The sequence below is a fragment of the Mus caroli genome, unplaced genomic scaffold (assembly GCF_978045245.1).
Source record: "Mus caroli unplaced genomic scaffold, Mus_caroli_1 scaffold_13, whole genome shotgun sequence".
In the NCBI taxonomy this organism is placed as follows: Eukaryota; Metazoa; Chordata; class Mammalia; order Rodentia; family Muridae; genus Mus; species Mus caroli.
This window is the reverse complement of record NW_028227268.1, coordinates 76,749,002-76,765,845: the sequence shown is the minus strand read 5'-3', so window position 1 is coordinate 76,765,845 and position 16,844 is coordinate 76,749,002. Positions and strand designations below refer to the sequence as shown.

General features: G+C 42.4%; 1 pseudogene; it reads left to right on the top strand.

Annotated features, from left to right (window-relative positions):
* Nucleotides 1-247: 247 nt before the first annotated feature.
* Nucleotides 248-16,844, top strand: part of LOC110306342 (hepatitis A virus cellular receptor 1 homolog) — a 29,908-nt pseudogene continuing 13,311 nt past the window's right edge.

Sequence of the window (16,844 nt, the reverse complement as noted above, 5' to 3'; positions counted from 1 at the left end):
TACCAGGGGAACAGACTCTTCTCTCTGACTTCAATTTTTCTGTTTATGTCTTACTTGTGCCGAGACCAGAATGAGACTGAAGGCTCTATGTCGGAAGGACTAGGAAAGAGGACTGTTTTGGAGAACAGGAGGCCCCAGCAGAGCAGCCTATGTGATTCAGACAGTCAGGATGAGACCTTCTCAGACACAGTGTGGTGAGGGCCACAGCCAACCAGAGTGTCTCCTCATTGTCCTTCAGGTCACCATCATGATGTCCCATCAAGTCCTCATTTCAGGCCTCCTACTCCTTCTCCCAGGTAAGTGAGAGGTGGTGGTGGGGGATGCCTAGGAGGATGGGGGTTCACACAAATACATTCCCTGGGGGCGGAGTACAGGTTACATAGTGAACAAAGAACCAGGATGAAGCTGTAGCCCCAAAGATATTTCTTAACCTTCATGAATTAAAATATAGCTTCCATAAGACGTCATTTAGGTATGGGGAAATAGACGTACTTGCATGTAATAGTCAAGAAGGATGAGTACATGAGTGTATACATTATAGTCAATGCATGTGGGCTGCAGAAAGGACATGAAAGGGCAACCTAACCTTCATTGTCCCATATGCCATTTAATAGAACTGCTCATCTTCAGTTATTAATTAAAACAATATTGAAACATGGTCCAAGATAATCTTGGCTGCTCCCAGACAAGATAGGCACTGAGAATAACTTGAAACTTCTGATTCTCTTGTCTCTATCTTCCAAGAGCTGAGATCATAGGTGTGAACCCTTACATCTGGTACAGATTCTAAATTTTACAATCTATTCTCTAGGAAATGGGGCTGTGGAAGGTCATTATATATTTTTAGAACTTTGTATAATGATATGTATTATGTTTGTGATCCTAAAAAAATAATTTGCCGGAAACATGTAATGAGTGCGAAGTGTACTCCCATTACATACTCATTTTATACAACGAGGAACATGGTTTCTCAGACCATCTCTCAAATGCCCAGGCCAGACCCAGGCTGGGCAGGAATGTAAGTGACCGCCCAGTGACTCTCACAGTTCACTGCTCTGTGTTGTTTGCTTATTCCGTTCTTCCTGTGCTGGGATCCAACCCAGGGGCTGGTGTGGTCCAGATGAGCAGGCATCCTTGAGCTGCGTCTTCAGTCCTCAGAGTCCCCTCATGTGGAAGCAGCTGGTAATAGGGGAATCTGTCTACCCTCTCACAAAGTTGTTATGCTAGGTTTAAAATTTGCATGATTTAATCCTTGATTAATATTCTGACTTTGTGGTCTCACACTATGAGTGCTGTTCAGTTTCTGGAATGTTATCAACACACAGGAAAAGTCTTGTTCAGGTTCTGGGTTTAGTTTTCATTTGTTTTTGTTTAGGATCAGCTTTTAGGGCTGATCCTAAAATCTCACCCCTGCTGGTGGTTTTATGAAACCCTTTCTGAGCTTGGCCTGGTGATGCACACCTTTGATCCTAGCACTGGGAGGTAGAGGCAGGCAGATCTCCATGAATTCAGGCAGTCTGCTGTACATACAGAGTTCCAAATACTGAGGTCAGCTAAGGTTACATAGTGAGACCTTGTCTCAAAACAAACAAAACAAACAAAACAAAACAAAAACATTAAAACATGAATAAGTGGAAGCCAGTCTAAAAATTGATGTTGAAGGTAGTAAAGTTCTCCCTTTATACCAACAATGCTAAGAAACAAAGAGACAGAAAACAAACCCTGAGCTCTTTATATAGGGGAGGTGGCTGAAGAGTTAGTTATTTGTTTTTCAGTAGTATTGAGGGGAGGGATAGGAGTGGCTTGACACAGGATCTCATAAGGCCAGGTTGGTCTTCACTTCTCTGGCCTCCTTCACTTCACTGGTCATCTTTTGCAGGAACCCATCATCACGTACAGTGTCTGGGAGAGCAATTTAAAAGTTTTAAAATTAAAAAATTGAGCCAGTGTCGGTAGAGATGCTTGCAGTCCCATTTCTCAGGAGTCTGAGGCCAAAGGATAGTAAGCATTAGACAGCCTGGGCTACTGAGCAAGTCTCTGTCTACAAACAATTGAACAGGTCCAGCATAGTGGTGCATTATGCCTTTAATCCTAGCAGTCAGAATTAGGCAGATCTCTATCAGTTCCCGGCTAGCCTAATCCTCATAGAGAGTTCTAGGCATGAAAGAACTATATGTTGAGATCTGTCTCAAAAAGAAAGGAGAAAAAGAAATGGAAATAAATAAATAGACAAAGGACTAAGTAGCTATAGTTTGAATATAATATACTACAATAAATTGTTTTATCCACAATTATATACATCCTGTGTCAGGTTTAATCCACAGTTGAGCCAGAAAAGAAAAATGGAAAAGAAATGAAGAAGTAAAATCAATCGTAGGAAAATGTTGACAGCTTATTCTTTATCCACAGTTGCTGTGGATTCTTTCCCAGAAGTTCATGGAGTGGTGGGTCAGTCTGTCACACTTCCATGTACCTATCCGGTGTCTAATGGCTTAGCGTCCATGTGCTGGGGCCGAGGCGAATGCACATCTGATACATGTGGACAAACACTGGTCTGGACTGATGGAAACCGAGTCAACTATCAGACAAGCAGCCGCTACCAGATAAACTCGCAGCTTCTTCAAGGAAATGCATCCTTGACAATCGAGGACGCCTATGAGAGCGACAGCGGTCTCTACTGCTGTCGAGTGGAAATGAAGGGATGGGATGGCGTGCAGACACTGACCACCTCACTGCAGGTTCAACCAGGTGAGCTCTCCTTCTTTCTTTACTTATTTCTTGCAGGGGGACTGAGTCCTCTGTTTGCTAATAATCTGTTCTTTTCCCATAACAAGGAAACAAATGTCCTTATGAACATGCTTATGAGTAAATACTTGCTTTTTTAAAATGACATAATCTCATGTAGCTCAGACTGTCCTCTGATGTCCGTGTCCTCCTGGTTATCCTGCCTCTAGTGCTGAGAATACATGAAAGTCCCATCACACCCAGACTTGAACACCTTTTCAGGGCACAGAGTACATTTTATGTGTTTGTATGAAACCCTAACATCATCCTTAAGGGAGGGCCATGAGCTAAGTCAGGATCCCATGCCCTCACTGTCTTGGGACAGTCTTGTTGGTTTATGAAGCCTTGCTCACTTTTCTATCCTAAAACACAGTGGGGAGAATATTTAAGCTGTGTCATGAACTGAAGGGTATATTTTGTCTCTGAGTTAACATCTTATAGCATTAAAATATACATTTCTATTTGCTTCTTTGAGAGGATTTCTCAGTGTAGCCCTGGCTGTCCTAGAATTCCCTTTGTAGACCAAGCTAGCCTCAAACTCACAGAGATTCTGCTTGCCAAGTGCTAGGATTAAAGGTCTGGACTACCATGCTTGGTGAAAAACACCATTCTCAGCGCTATAACAGCACAACAGATCTACCCTGAAGAGCAGAACATGTGGGGTGCTGCTGAGCAGATTAGCTGCCTTCCACAATGGTCAGCTGACCTGAGCACAGGCCACAGGTATAGGTGGAGAGTTCTACTCCCTGCCTGCATGCCTTGGGCTTTTGAAACAGTCCTCACATCATATCCTAAAATGATCCTTTTATGTACAAGCATGGCCACATGGGCAAGCGTTTTCTATCAGCACTTGTTCAGTGGTTACAGGTGAGAAGTTCATGAAAACTCCAGTTCTTAAATCATTACAGTTTCCTTTTGCATGTGGATATCCTTGTCATAAAAGGAGTTAAATCATTAGACTGTGCTTTCTTCTGATGCTATTTCCTAATCTCCTTTACTAATGGCTTACAAAGACAATAGAAGCCAATAGTACCTGTCTTTATTCTTTTTTAATTCAGACCATTATTTTGTAATTGCTCAGCTATGTACTGTGGTTTTATTTATTTATTTATTCATTCATTCATTTATGTATTCATTCATTCATTTATTGATACAGGATAACATTATATAGTACAGCTGATCTGGATGCCCATATGTAAATCAAGCTGGCCTTACACAGACCCAACTGCCTCTGCTTCTGAGTGATGGAGTAAAAGCCTATGTCACCATGGAAAAGGGCTTGAAGTTATTAATACTGAGCTGTTATCAAGTTTAGAAATTCTTTCGCTGGTCAGTGTTTAGAAGTCCTCTGTCTGGATCATCACTGGGTCCACAAGAGGTGCTCTGTCTCATCCTTAACAACCAAGGCTACCTTTTCTTGTAATTCAAACACTGTCCTGTCTCAGGACCCCATCAGCTCCTCTGCACTTTCCCATCCACCTGGGAGGGACGAAAAGCCCAGCGCAATGAAAGAGAAACTCCTGAGCTGACCGATTCTCTTCTGGGTTTCGCTTTTACTATGATCCTTTGACTAGATTTTTTTTGTGTGGTTGCTTTTTTCGCTATGTCAAAAAGACGTTGACTCTCCAGGGCAGGTATTAGATTATGCTCAAGCCTCTGGCTCTACATTACTGATTCAACAAACTATAGCCTGGACAGGCCAGATTTGTAACTCACTGGTGTGAATAGATTCATTGCAGCACAGCCATGCCCACTCCTTGCTGTGTTTGACTTTCACGGTGTTTGACCGGAATGCTTGCCCCTGAACACCTACTTTTTGGTTTCTGAGCCCAAGATACTTATTACTATCTGGTCCTCTAAGGGAAAGGGGAATGAGGGCCAGTGAGATGACTCAGTGGGTAAAGGAGCCTGTGGCTAAAGCTTGATTACCTGAGTTCAATTCTTGCAAGCTACTTGGTAGAAGGTAAGAACCAATTCTCTCAAGTTGACCTTTGACCTCAAAACTTTGCCATGGCAAATTCCAAACAAACAAATATATATATATATATATATATATATATATATATATATATATATAGAGAGAGAGAGAGAGAGAGAGAGAGAGAGAGAGAGAGAAGAGAGAGAGCAACAGAAATAAGTGAATAAATATAAGTTTTAAAATTGGAAAGTGGGCTGAACTCTATCTACAGCTTCTTGAATGTAACAGGTGGACACATTTCTTTTTCTTTTTTGATGGAGAAAATGGTCTAAATTTAAATTACATTAAAGAGAAGACTGTTGGGAGGAGTTGGTCTGAGTTCCTGGGTTTTATTTTGTAGTTGGCAGAGTCAGGAGTGACTGCTGCTGCTTCTGGGGAACCATGAGAACCGACAGAGCAGTATGTGCTCCTGCTGGAGCCCTCACTCACTGTTTCTTCCAGGCACCGTTTCCTGTTACTTCCTGTCTAGGATCTCTGTGCACTCCCAGACCATCAGTAGCTGCTTAGATTTTTCTAACACTTCTGATTTTCTTAATTTGTGAGTTACAGGTTGAACCTACCTTGCCTCCAAATCCCAAATCTGCAGTACTTTAAGATCTAAAACCTTTTGGGCATTGCCTTAATAAAAGTCCTGGAAAATCCAATACTATAAAATTCTCATATGCAGAATTATTAAGAGTTTATAATCTAACCTGTAAGTTATGTATATAAAGTATATACTTATGAATTCTACATGAAATCATATTTATACTTGAGCCCCACCATAAATTATATGTACATACTATAATATTTTCAGAATTATCCAAATTTTGAAACTCCTGGTACCTTTTGGATAAGGGACCTTGTTTCTTTCTAGACTGGAAGAAACCATAGAAGACTGAGTCCACTCTCTACCCAAATCCCTTGTTTTGGACCTTGCATTGCATCTCCAGTAGGTCTAGTAACCTAGTTAGCCTTCAGCTATGATAGAGTGCTGTGTGGTGTGCCTTCTCAGGACTGCCTGCATTGAATATGCTGAGCCTGTAATCTATGGGAGAAGCCAGTCACTTACCAAGGAAAGGTACAAAACCACTCCCAGTCCCCAAACCTTCTCCATCTCACAGAGTTTCTTGGAAAGATCTAAGGATCTGACACCTGTCATTCATAAAAGTTGGTCAGTGACAAAGAACAGAAGCTCAGGAGAGGAGCCTCTGCCTGGGCACAGCCTCTCACTGCTGTGCTATGGAGCAGGGCACAGCCTCTCACTGTGGAGCAGGTGTAGCAGAAGGCTCTGCTTTCTTGTTACCCAACTGATCCTTGCTTTCATATTGATTTCTAAATTCAGGAGTCCCAACAAGTTTTTCAAGGAGACTTAGAATTTCAAGTAGATTCAAACCAATCAGTATACCCGAGTCTACTCTAACAAGACCAGAAACAATCACAAAACCCATACCTACTCCAAGGAGATCCTTAACCACTACAAGACCTATAACTACTCCAAGGAGACCCAAAACTACTCCACAAAAACCAAAAGTATCCACAATACCCAACACTCCAAGAAGACCCACACATTCTATAAAACCCACACCTACTCCAAGTAAACCTTCAATAACCACAACTACTACATGACTCTCAACTACCATAAAACCAACAACTACTCTAGAGAGACTCCCCCAAACCCTAAACCCCACAACTACTGATGTCTCAGAATTACCCTGATATATGAATGGAGTTCAGTGGCTCCCCTGCCACACCACATCCTAATCCTCACATCGTAGGAGACATGTTGGCTTGTGGGTGATGTGACAGGTGATTTCTAAAGCAATTATGATCCAGGTTGAGGAGCAGTGCCATATTAGATGAGAAGACACAATGATAGGCCTCATGGCAGCTCCACTCCTCCTGCTGAGTAGAGGTATCCTGACTTTTGGAAGTGGGTGTGGCCTTTGTGCACTTACCACCCTAAGCTCGTGTGGAAGTACAGATAAGGTAGGACCTGAAACTATTCCACAACTGAGTTCTCTGGTTCACCTAGATTTGTAGATAAGCCTGGACATACACTTGTATTTTCACACACACACACACACACACACACACACACACACACAGCGGGGCAGGGGGAAGAGAGAGAGAGAGAGAGAGAGAGAGAGAGAGAGAGAGAGAGAGAGAGAGAGAGAGAGAGAGAGAGAGAGAGAGAGAGAGAGAATTTTCCATGAGGCCAGAACACAAAAGTTAAGATGTGCAAATTCCTGGAGAAATAATTTAGTAAAATATTTAGTGTGATGTTCTGTGCACCTATAGTACCTGATGTTATTTAACTTTCAATTCATCTTAGAAGATGGTGTGAATATGTGTAGTGTCTATAGTGAAAAATCTAACATCTTTGTAATTACAATTCATCTTCATTCTTGTTGAGCAGTTTGGATTGCGACTGTGACGTCTTCAAACCACCCTTGGAATAATAATACTGTAAGCATATATCCTTCTATGTGCTCATAGCAAGATTCACTTGTCTATCTTTCTTGAATCATGTTGCCTTTAAACACTTGGTAAAATTAGTTTATAGACTTTTGTCTCAAAAGAAGAATTAAAATTAAAGGGAAAGGGTCAGGCATAGTTGTTTATGCCTTTATCTTAGAACTCAGGAAGCTGACATAAGAGATACCAAGTGTGAGGGTAGCCTGGACAACCAGAGCAACTTGGGTTACACTGTTGAGACCCTGTATCAAAAAAAAACCCATTAAATAAATGATAATAATTCCATTAAAAAGAAGAAAGAATTTGAATATAAAATGGTTATTGGGAAGCAAGTTTGTTAAATATGCCTAGTAAACAATATTTTACAAAACAATGGAGGTATTGACCCAGAGATTGATTGATTCTCCAAAGCTAAAAGTTAGGGTCAAGAAAATGAGCTAACCAAAAGTGAATACATTAATATACCATATTTGTTGAAAGTACTATTAATTGAGCAGACTTGTACGGTTTTAGCATAGTCCTGCATGGCACAGTTGGACCTGAGCTTGGTGAACTGCAGTATAGTCATCTTTATCAGCAAGAAGAAATATTTTAGAACTAAAACTTTAAAAGGTAGAAGGAAAATCTGGACTCTGCAGCTGTCAGGCTGTCTCTACGTGCAGAGAGAACATGTGGAGAACTGGGCACAGAGACAGTCCTTTGTGTGATGGTGTCTGGGGCTTTTGGTTTCTTTGTTTTTGAGACAGGGTGGGGGTGGGAGACTCCTAGAGACCAGGCTGGCCTTGAATTCCCTACAGAGCTGAGAAGGATAAGGAACTCCTGACCCTCCTGGCTCTATTGGTCATCCTGGGATCAAAGATGTGCACAATCATGCTTAGCCCAGCAGCCTGCTTCTTGAAGCTGCAGATGATCTTCCCAGACTCCATCTCCTGGGAAGGTTGAAAAGATGTGTGAAGATGAATGAGAAAGGCTAGCCACCACTGCACCTTACAACCAGGAAATGTTATAAAGTAAATAAATGTTCAGTGGGCAGGGTGGACACTCCTGTGGTTCAAGCACTCAGGATGTGCAGGCAGGAGGGTCAGGAGTTCATTACACTGGCTACATAGTGAGTGAGGACTGTTTAGAAGACATGAAACCCTGTCTCAAAACCTACAGACATTATTTCATACTGCCTACAGTGTTTGTCAAGAAGTAGCTGAAAATCTTACCTAGAACCCCACTGGACATGTCGTTTGAGGGTGTAGAGACAGAGCTCACGGAGCTTAGATAATGTGTCTGTGGTCTCACTGACTAAGCAGAGGAGCTGGGGTAGTGATCCAGAGATGAGGTTCATACCTGGGCAAAGACTTGATCTCAGGTCTGCTTCCTGCAGTCAAACTGAATACAGGGGCTGTTTAAGACTAGCAGATCAAGCTAGAGAAAGTACCCAAGGAGCTAAAGGGATCTGCAACCCTATTGTTGGAACAACATGATGTACTAACCAGAACCCCGGAGCTCTTGTCTCTAGCTGCATATGTATCGAAAGATGGCCTAGTCGGCCATCACTGGAAAGAGAGGCCCATTGGACTTGCAAACTTTATATGCCCCAATATAGGGGAATGCCAGGGCCAAAAGAATGGGAATGGGTGGGTAGGGAAGTGGGGGGCGCTATGGGGGACTTTTGGGATAGCATTGGAAATGTAACTGAGGAAAATATGTAATAAAAATATTAAAAATTAAAAAAAAAAGACTAGCAGATCAGCGCTGAGCTATGAAGTTACATTGGGTGATGCTCAGCCTATCTCATGTTTATTCCCATAGGTGGTGATCCCTGGTCACCTTCACTGAGGTGAAGCATTTCTGTCTGACCACATAGTGCTAATCAGACTGCATCCATGAGCATTTTCTCCTGAGTGCTTTTATATAGATGTAGATCTTACCTGGTATGAGGACCATGGTTTTAGTCCCAGTTATCACAGGGCAGAGGCATGCGCATCTTTGAGTTAAAGGCCAGCCTGGTCTACATGGAGAATTCCAGGTTAGATGTGGTTACACAGTGTGGCTACATACATACAGACTACATTCCTGTGTCAAGTGGAAACAAAAGTAGAACCTGGAATTGCCTTTTCAAGACATGTAAGATATATATAGACAAAATAGACTTAGAAGCTGGGCACTCCTGTAATATCAGATTGTCAACTTGAAAGGAGGCATTGTTTATCTCAATAGAGGAATAACCTACCAAATATTAACTCTGATATAATCACTCTCAAAATATGCAAACACGTTGTCATTTTAAACTACATAGAAAACATTTCATCCTCCTCTTAGACATTTTGAAATTTGCACTATCTAGAGTTGTGCAGCCCAATACTTACTTAGTTTAATGTTAGATTTTACTTGCATGCTCTATTCTCTATTTTAAAAAAAAGTCAGCCGGGCGTGGTGGCACACGCCTTTAATCCTAGCACTCGGGAGGCAGAGGCAGGCAGATTTCTGAGTTCAAGGCCAGCCTGGTCTACAAAGTGAGTTCCAGGACAGCCAAGGCTATACAGAGAAACTCTGTCTCAAAAAAACCACCCCCCCCCAAAAAAAAGTCATGGTCTCTCTCTGTAGCTCTGGATGTCCTAGAACTGCTGTTTAGACCAAACTCTCTTGGAACTCTCAGGTATTCCTCTGCATCCCACGTGCTGGGAGTCAAGGTGTGCACTCCCTTATATTTGTGTACACTACAATACCCAACCGGCAATGGAGGGAAAAGTCTAGCTTGAGGTATGGGATGTTTTCTGCTCATCTAAGTTGGTGCCTCTTCAATTACTGATATTTCCTTAGGAAGTGGTTCCTACAGAAACTCCCCTGAAGATCCCCATTAGAGGCCTCTTTATTGGAATCTCTGTGTCTGCTTCACTGCTGATCCTTGCGAGCATCCCAACCATCATACGTGAGTGACTGTATCACAGTTCCCAATGTCAGGAATGGGTTTGGGTCTTCATGATAATTGCTAACAAAATCCAAGGAAGTTTGTTTGGTAGAGCAAAATGTTTTACTCTTGTAGGAATGTCAGCCATTGACTATTTCAGGTACCAGACATTAGATCATTGATGACCTATTTCACATGACTGGGCAGAAATTTGGGAATAAGAATGTGCCTGTCAAATGTCAGGATGGTTCCTCTAATATTTAGAACTTGATTATTTATCAGGATTATTTATTAAACTGGAGGTTGTTTATTCTCCTCTAAGTGAGGATGGTTAATGGGAGTCTGTCTTTCACAGGAAGGGGAGGGTGAGGAGTAGGTGGTTGCACACACCTCCCGAACTACATTGGAAGGAACCAAAGCCAGCACGGTGTGCTGTCTTAGTGACACTTAATAGGGTCCCTAATGGAGGAGACCATTAGTAGGACCTTGTGTCTCCGGTTGCTTGGAGAGTCCATGGTTAGCTTATTTTCCACCAGTCAGCTTAAAAACTTAGATTTCTTCATTTTTTTTTTTCAGTGAATGACAGTTTACCAATGTCCCTCTTGCGTGTTCAGAATGCTATGTGGGTGAATGTACAGAGAAGCTACTTGGATATAGATACATAGATACTGTAGGGTTCATGGTTTCCAGGGATTGGTTCAGTTAAAAACAGACACAACAACCTTGATTAGAAGAAAATATCATGAATGTTTTTTGATGACATGCTCAATTTTCCTTTCAACTCCTCCCAACTACCCCCCACCCCATTTTAGGGTGCAGACACAGAGAAAAGAAGAGTCCAGAAGGGTAAGCTGTCTCGGCTTGTGCCAGTTGCTTTGGAACTTGCAGTCTTGTAGATTTCTCCTGGTTTCTTTCTTCCTGTTTCTTGTCTCCTCTCTCTCTCTCTCCCCTTCCTTCTCCCCCCTCCTTTTTAAATTTACTTACTCTTAATTATTTCTTTTTTCATGTAATACATTTTGGTCATGTTCCTTTCCTTCTCAATACCACTTTCCTACCCACCCAACATTATATTCTCTCTTCCTTTCAAAAAAAGGGGGGAGGGGACAGGAAGAAAAAGAAAACCTACAAAACTACTAACATGAGATCAAAATAATCACCCGAAGACCACTCTCTGTCAGTTGTCACATTGCACCATCTGAGCTTTCTGACCCTACGTTGTTTCTATCCCTGTATACGATACTGACCGAAGCCCAGAAAAGCTTTGTCCCATCTTCTTTGTAATTCTCAGCACAGGTGTTCTTGTGGCTGAATGGAGACGCTCATTTTGGTTCTACATTTCAGTAGTAGAGATGGCCAGTATAGAGGTGACAAAATCCACTATGCTGAAACTCCACCCATGAGTTTAAGTTAGTCAATTTTCTTTTCATGAGCTCTAGAAGATCAAATATCAGTCCACCATGGCTACACTCAGTAAAAGCTCCTCCCACAGCTAATGGGAAAGGCTAGATCCCAGACCCTAGCAGTTCTCTCTCAAATCATCGTCTCTCCCTGTAGGGCCTGATGTTTTGTGCACGTGCTATATGCAAGTGTGTACCATGCATGCCATCTTTGTAGCTGTTTCCAAGACAACCAGCCCCTGTGGAAAGGCACTGTTTGCTGCTTTACCCTTTTCCCCACTTCATGTTTGTGTTAGAGTCTGAGATGCTATGCAGATTCCAAAACCATTTCTATTCTCTTTAGCGAGATGTTTGTGTGGATACATGCAGGTTTCATGGCACCTGAGAAGGTCAGAGGCCAACTGGGTGGAGCTGGTTCACTCCTTCTACCTTTCTGTGGGTTCCAGGAATGTAGAATGGGTTACCAGGCCCTCTTCACCTTATGGTCACAGCTGTAAGCTGGAAATACAGGAGCCATCCAGTTCTTAGCTCAATTCTAAAATGCACATCCTGATTAGGTAACTCCGTTTGGAGTTAGATATCTGTCTTTTAAACTTGCCCACTTTTGTGTCCAGTACATGAGCATACGGATGGATGCTAGTATGAACTGTTTTTGTTCTACTATTTCTTAGTTTGTCTGTCATTTACTCAACAAACTTCTTTATAACTTCATGCCAGATCTCTGTGTGGTGCTGTTCATTTACCTTTACAGTTTTGTGAATGGGGCTCTTCCAGTCCCTAATGATTCCTAATTCATGTTGAATCATGAATGAAAAAACTGCTCAGATCTGAAAAATGATTGTCCTGCTCTTTTTCAGCAACTCTGAGTGCAGCTCAGTTGTCTTCCATGCTTATCAGAATGGCGCCTTTCAAAGTATAGTGCAACTTCAAGCCGAAGATATAATCTACATTATTGAAGACAATTTTCATCCAAGGATTAAATCCCAGTTGCCCTTTGAGATGACAACATTCCAAAGCTGCAGGAAGTAATGGACTGTAACTGTGCTGGGTATTTGCTAAGCTGCAAGGCTGTTTTCTGGGTCAGTTCATCTCATGTTCCCACTTCCCAGCAGTAGGGGAAAGCATGACCTTATAGCTGTTCATATGCATAGTGACTGTTAATATAGTATTCATTCTTGCCACATACTGTGGTGTGGTGTCGTCTCTCAAACACAAACACTTTAGAATTTCATGTTTTCTTTAGAGCTCATAAGTCTTGTGTCCACCAGAGACAATAATTTGTAATCCAGGAAATGGCCTTCTGTCTTACTAAAATCATTAGAAAGACAGGAATATAATATACTTATATATCTATATCTATGTCTATATATATGAGTGTATATATATATATATATATACATAATATACTTAAATATATGTACATATATAATATTTTTAAAAGACTAGGAGAATAGGATTTAGATATAAAAATCTGAAAATGGAGAGGGCAAAGCTAATTTAAAAGTATTTCATGATTATGTTTTATTCATTTTATTGTACCTCAAAATGACATTTCCTTACCCTCCCCAAAGGAGCTGAAATCATGGGAGTTGCAGGTTTAACTTCTCTGGTAGATAATCAGAAAGGAGTCTAGATGTGTTCATACTTTCTAATAGCTCATGGAATATGACACATGATATACTGTTGATCTTAGGATAACAATGTGTGTTTTCTGTCAGGAGAGGCTATCATGGTGAGTATGAACCAGGCAGACATCTGGGAAGAAGATAATAGGGCACAGGCTTGAGTTCATTAGAGCTATTTCCACTACACTTCCACCTTGATGCTCAGTGTTCCTAGACTCACTCACTGAGCTCTGAGTTAGGGGCTAGAAGGAGACAATGCAGAAATGGAAGGGGAGTTAAGGAAGCAGGACTCTGGGTCTCGGCCTTAGAGAAGTCCTGTTGCAGGTGGGACAATGTTTGAGGTTATGTACTTATTCTAGGAATATTCTAATGACATAAGACACGGGCTATTGACTATCTTTTTAAGTGAAATGATGGCCACATCTTACTTGATAAACCCTGTGAATATCCAAAATTATTTTCAATGCAGGGGATATTTGTTTGAAATGGGAGAGTCAAAAGTCTGTGTGATCATCCTTGGATGGAAGAGGAAGCAGTTACCCAGAAAAACAGAGAGGCCTTGGTCCAAGTCACCAGGGTAGTATATGGAAAATGCAGAATCCTAACACATGGTGGCTTCTTCTCACCCCAATAAGACGTACAGGTTTGGCTTCCCAGGCAATGTGGTTCAAACCTTTAATCCCAGTCTCTTTCATGAAATGTCAGCAGTCTACCCGAGAGCTACATCCCTAGCTCATGTAATGTAAATCTAAAAACAGGAGAACACACACATACAGATGCTCACAACAAGCCTGTACAACCTAGAGGTTCACAGTCCTGCCTGGACCTGGAGGAGATTGCTGTATAAGGAGAAAATTCAGACTGTGACTCCAGAGATGATAATGGTCCTTTTTTGAGGGTGGGACCTGAGCACTTGTTAACGTGACACTCTCCATGTGATGCTAATGATCAGTCAGGGTCTTGAACCTTTCTAGGCCTTTCTTCTGCTACTGTAGACTGTTCCCTGGAGTTTGAAAGCATGTGGAAGCTACACCCCAGGCCTTCACACATTAGGGCTTTTAATTCCCTTCCCACCCCAAGGACTATCACTAGGGAAGTCAGACATGAGAATCCTCTGTTTCTGTGATACCATGACTCACAGGAGATGCTGATGGACACCGATGACATGGAAAGGTCCATTCACTTGGTTCCATGATGCCTAATTTCACTTCTAATTTTTTATCATTCACTGGACCAGGGAATTGTATCCTGCAGCAATAGGTTCCTTGGCCAGATCGAGTCACATTCTCTATGGTCAGGGACATGTTTCCTTTGTAGAAATTCCCCTTTATCTGGAATTTGCTCGATTTATGATATGTTACATTTCTGTTTTCAGTGCTGAGCACCACACTGGCACACTGTGACCAAGGGCAGGGTTCCTTGCTCCAGCACACAGGCACAAATGTCCCAGAGGGAGGTAGAGTACAGAGCAGATAGGCACTCATACCAATCTCAACTACTTAAGCATCTTCAAAGGCCCTACACAGAAGGAAAGGAGGGCAAGATGGTGATAGAGGTGGGTCCATTTCTGCAAGCAATGCATCACAGAATAAATGAGGAAACTATGGCTGCCTTGTTGGGAGGAGGATTGGCTGTGCCAACGATTCTTTGACTTTGAGAGGCAGCAGAGAGTCCTGCTGAAATACCTATTAAGATTGCACAGGCCTCTGATCCTGGAGCTCAGCAGGTGGAGACAGGAAAATCCTGATCTAGAGATCAGACTGAACTATATAGCAAGTTCCAGGATTGCCTGAGTGTTGAAACTCTGTCTCTCAGAAAAGAAATGATCATTTCTAGTGAGTGCCGCCTTACACAAGAGGGTGGTCAGGGAGCTGAACGTGACCAGCCTTATCACCCGCTTGCTGGAGGCTCTCAATTCAAACCATTAACTCTCAAACTTTGCAGTCTCCTAGGAAGATCATTAAGAATGAGTATTTCTGGCACTGGAGGCGAGGCTCAGTGCTTAAGAGCACTTGCTCCTGCAGAGGACCAAGACTCGAGTCCCAGCACCCACGTGGAGCTTCACAATCATCCATCACTCCAGTTTCAGGAGATCCAGTGGCCTCTTCTGACCTCCATGGGGCTGTGGTGCAGAGACACTCATGTGAAAACAACACGAACACATAAATAAATCTAAAGAGTCTTAAGTGAGTACTCCCACTGGCTCCAGTCCTGGTTAAAAGACGGACCCATTTGCCTTCATACTGCTTAACAATTTTCTCTCCTTGAGGGACTGCCAGGACTTCTTGAGGGACTGCGAGGGCTCCTCCCTGAAGGACTTTGACGGCTCCTCCCTGAGGGACCGTGATGGCTACTCCTGGAAGGGTTTTGAGGGCCTGGGAATGTTCCCCCTTGAGTGCCTGTGAGGGCTCCTTCCTGAGGGACTGTGAAGGCTTCAAAGGACCATGTGTTCTAGGCTCTACAGTTCTATCTCTAAAGTATAATGGTCACACCAAGAAAAAAAGAAAAGAAAAGAAAACAAATGACCAGACCAGAAATGATGACTTAAGCCTGTAATCCCTGTGCTAAGGAGCCTGTGGCAGAACTGTAGTGAGTTTGTAGCCAGCCTGGGTAATATAGGCTTGTTCCCTACCAAGTCTGCCCCACTGGACTGAGGTGACACATTAGAACTTACATTTTTTTTTTATCTCCCATGTGTTGCATTGTGTGTCCTTGACACCTCCCCTTTCAGTGTCACAGCCCTCAGAGAGAGTTGTGCACAGGTCTTTGAAGATACAAGCCAGGGCTCATGGAGTCAACACTCAGAAAACTGGACACTGTTGGCTAGTTAAATAGTTCACCTGTCTGGGCAGATGACTAATCTGCTCACCAGCAAAGGAAAGGCTCTCTCTCTCTCTCTCTCTCTCTCTCTCTCTCTCTCGTAAATAATCCCTCTGACAAAACAGAAAAGCTTGCATATTTGAAATTCCTCATGTGTTGTTCCGAAGTTTCAAATAAGTTCCTTTATAAGAACAATCACATGTATGCGATAATGCATTTAAAAAGATACCGAAAGGTACATGCAAGCACGATCCCTCTCTCACGTCTTCTCATTCTGCAGCTCACTCTCCCAGGACCCAAACACTAAAAGACATCCACACCTGTGTTCCCTGGTAACACCTGCACACATGATAGTTCGCTTTGATTTTCTCTATAGCATTGTGATTACCAGTACACTATATGGAGTTGTTCAATTAGGCTCACTGCTTGTATCATGAATATATCAAGTATATTTACCTGGTCCCCACTGTTGGATATTTAGGTTGCTTCCAATCATATCCTACTACAAATAGCATCACTATGACCATCCTTGTATCTTTGCCTTGAAATAATCTTTCTCCAACTGAAAAGGACCAGGCCAGTACTCATGCTTAGTAGTAGTAGCAGCAGGACACAGGTGAAGGAAAAACCTGAAAACATGAGTATGAGTCAAGGAAAATCAAAGGCAGCTCTGTGTAGGCACTGCCTTAGCTCTCCGGTTACACTGCTACTTCCCCTGATGCCCATCTATCCTGGAGGTCAGGAGGGAGGTGGAAACAGGAACATTTAGAAGTTGAAGTCAAAAGAGCGACATAAGCAAGGTGCAGGTATTTAGCAATGAGACACTTTCCCATTGCTCCCCAAAACAAACAAGTAAGGCATGTTGAATCACACCTGCAGTC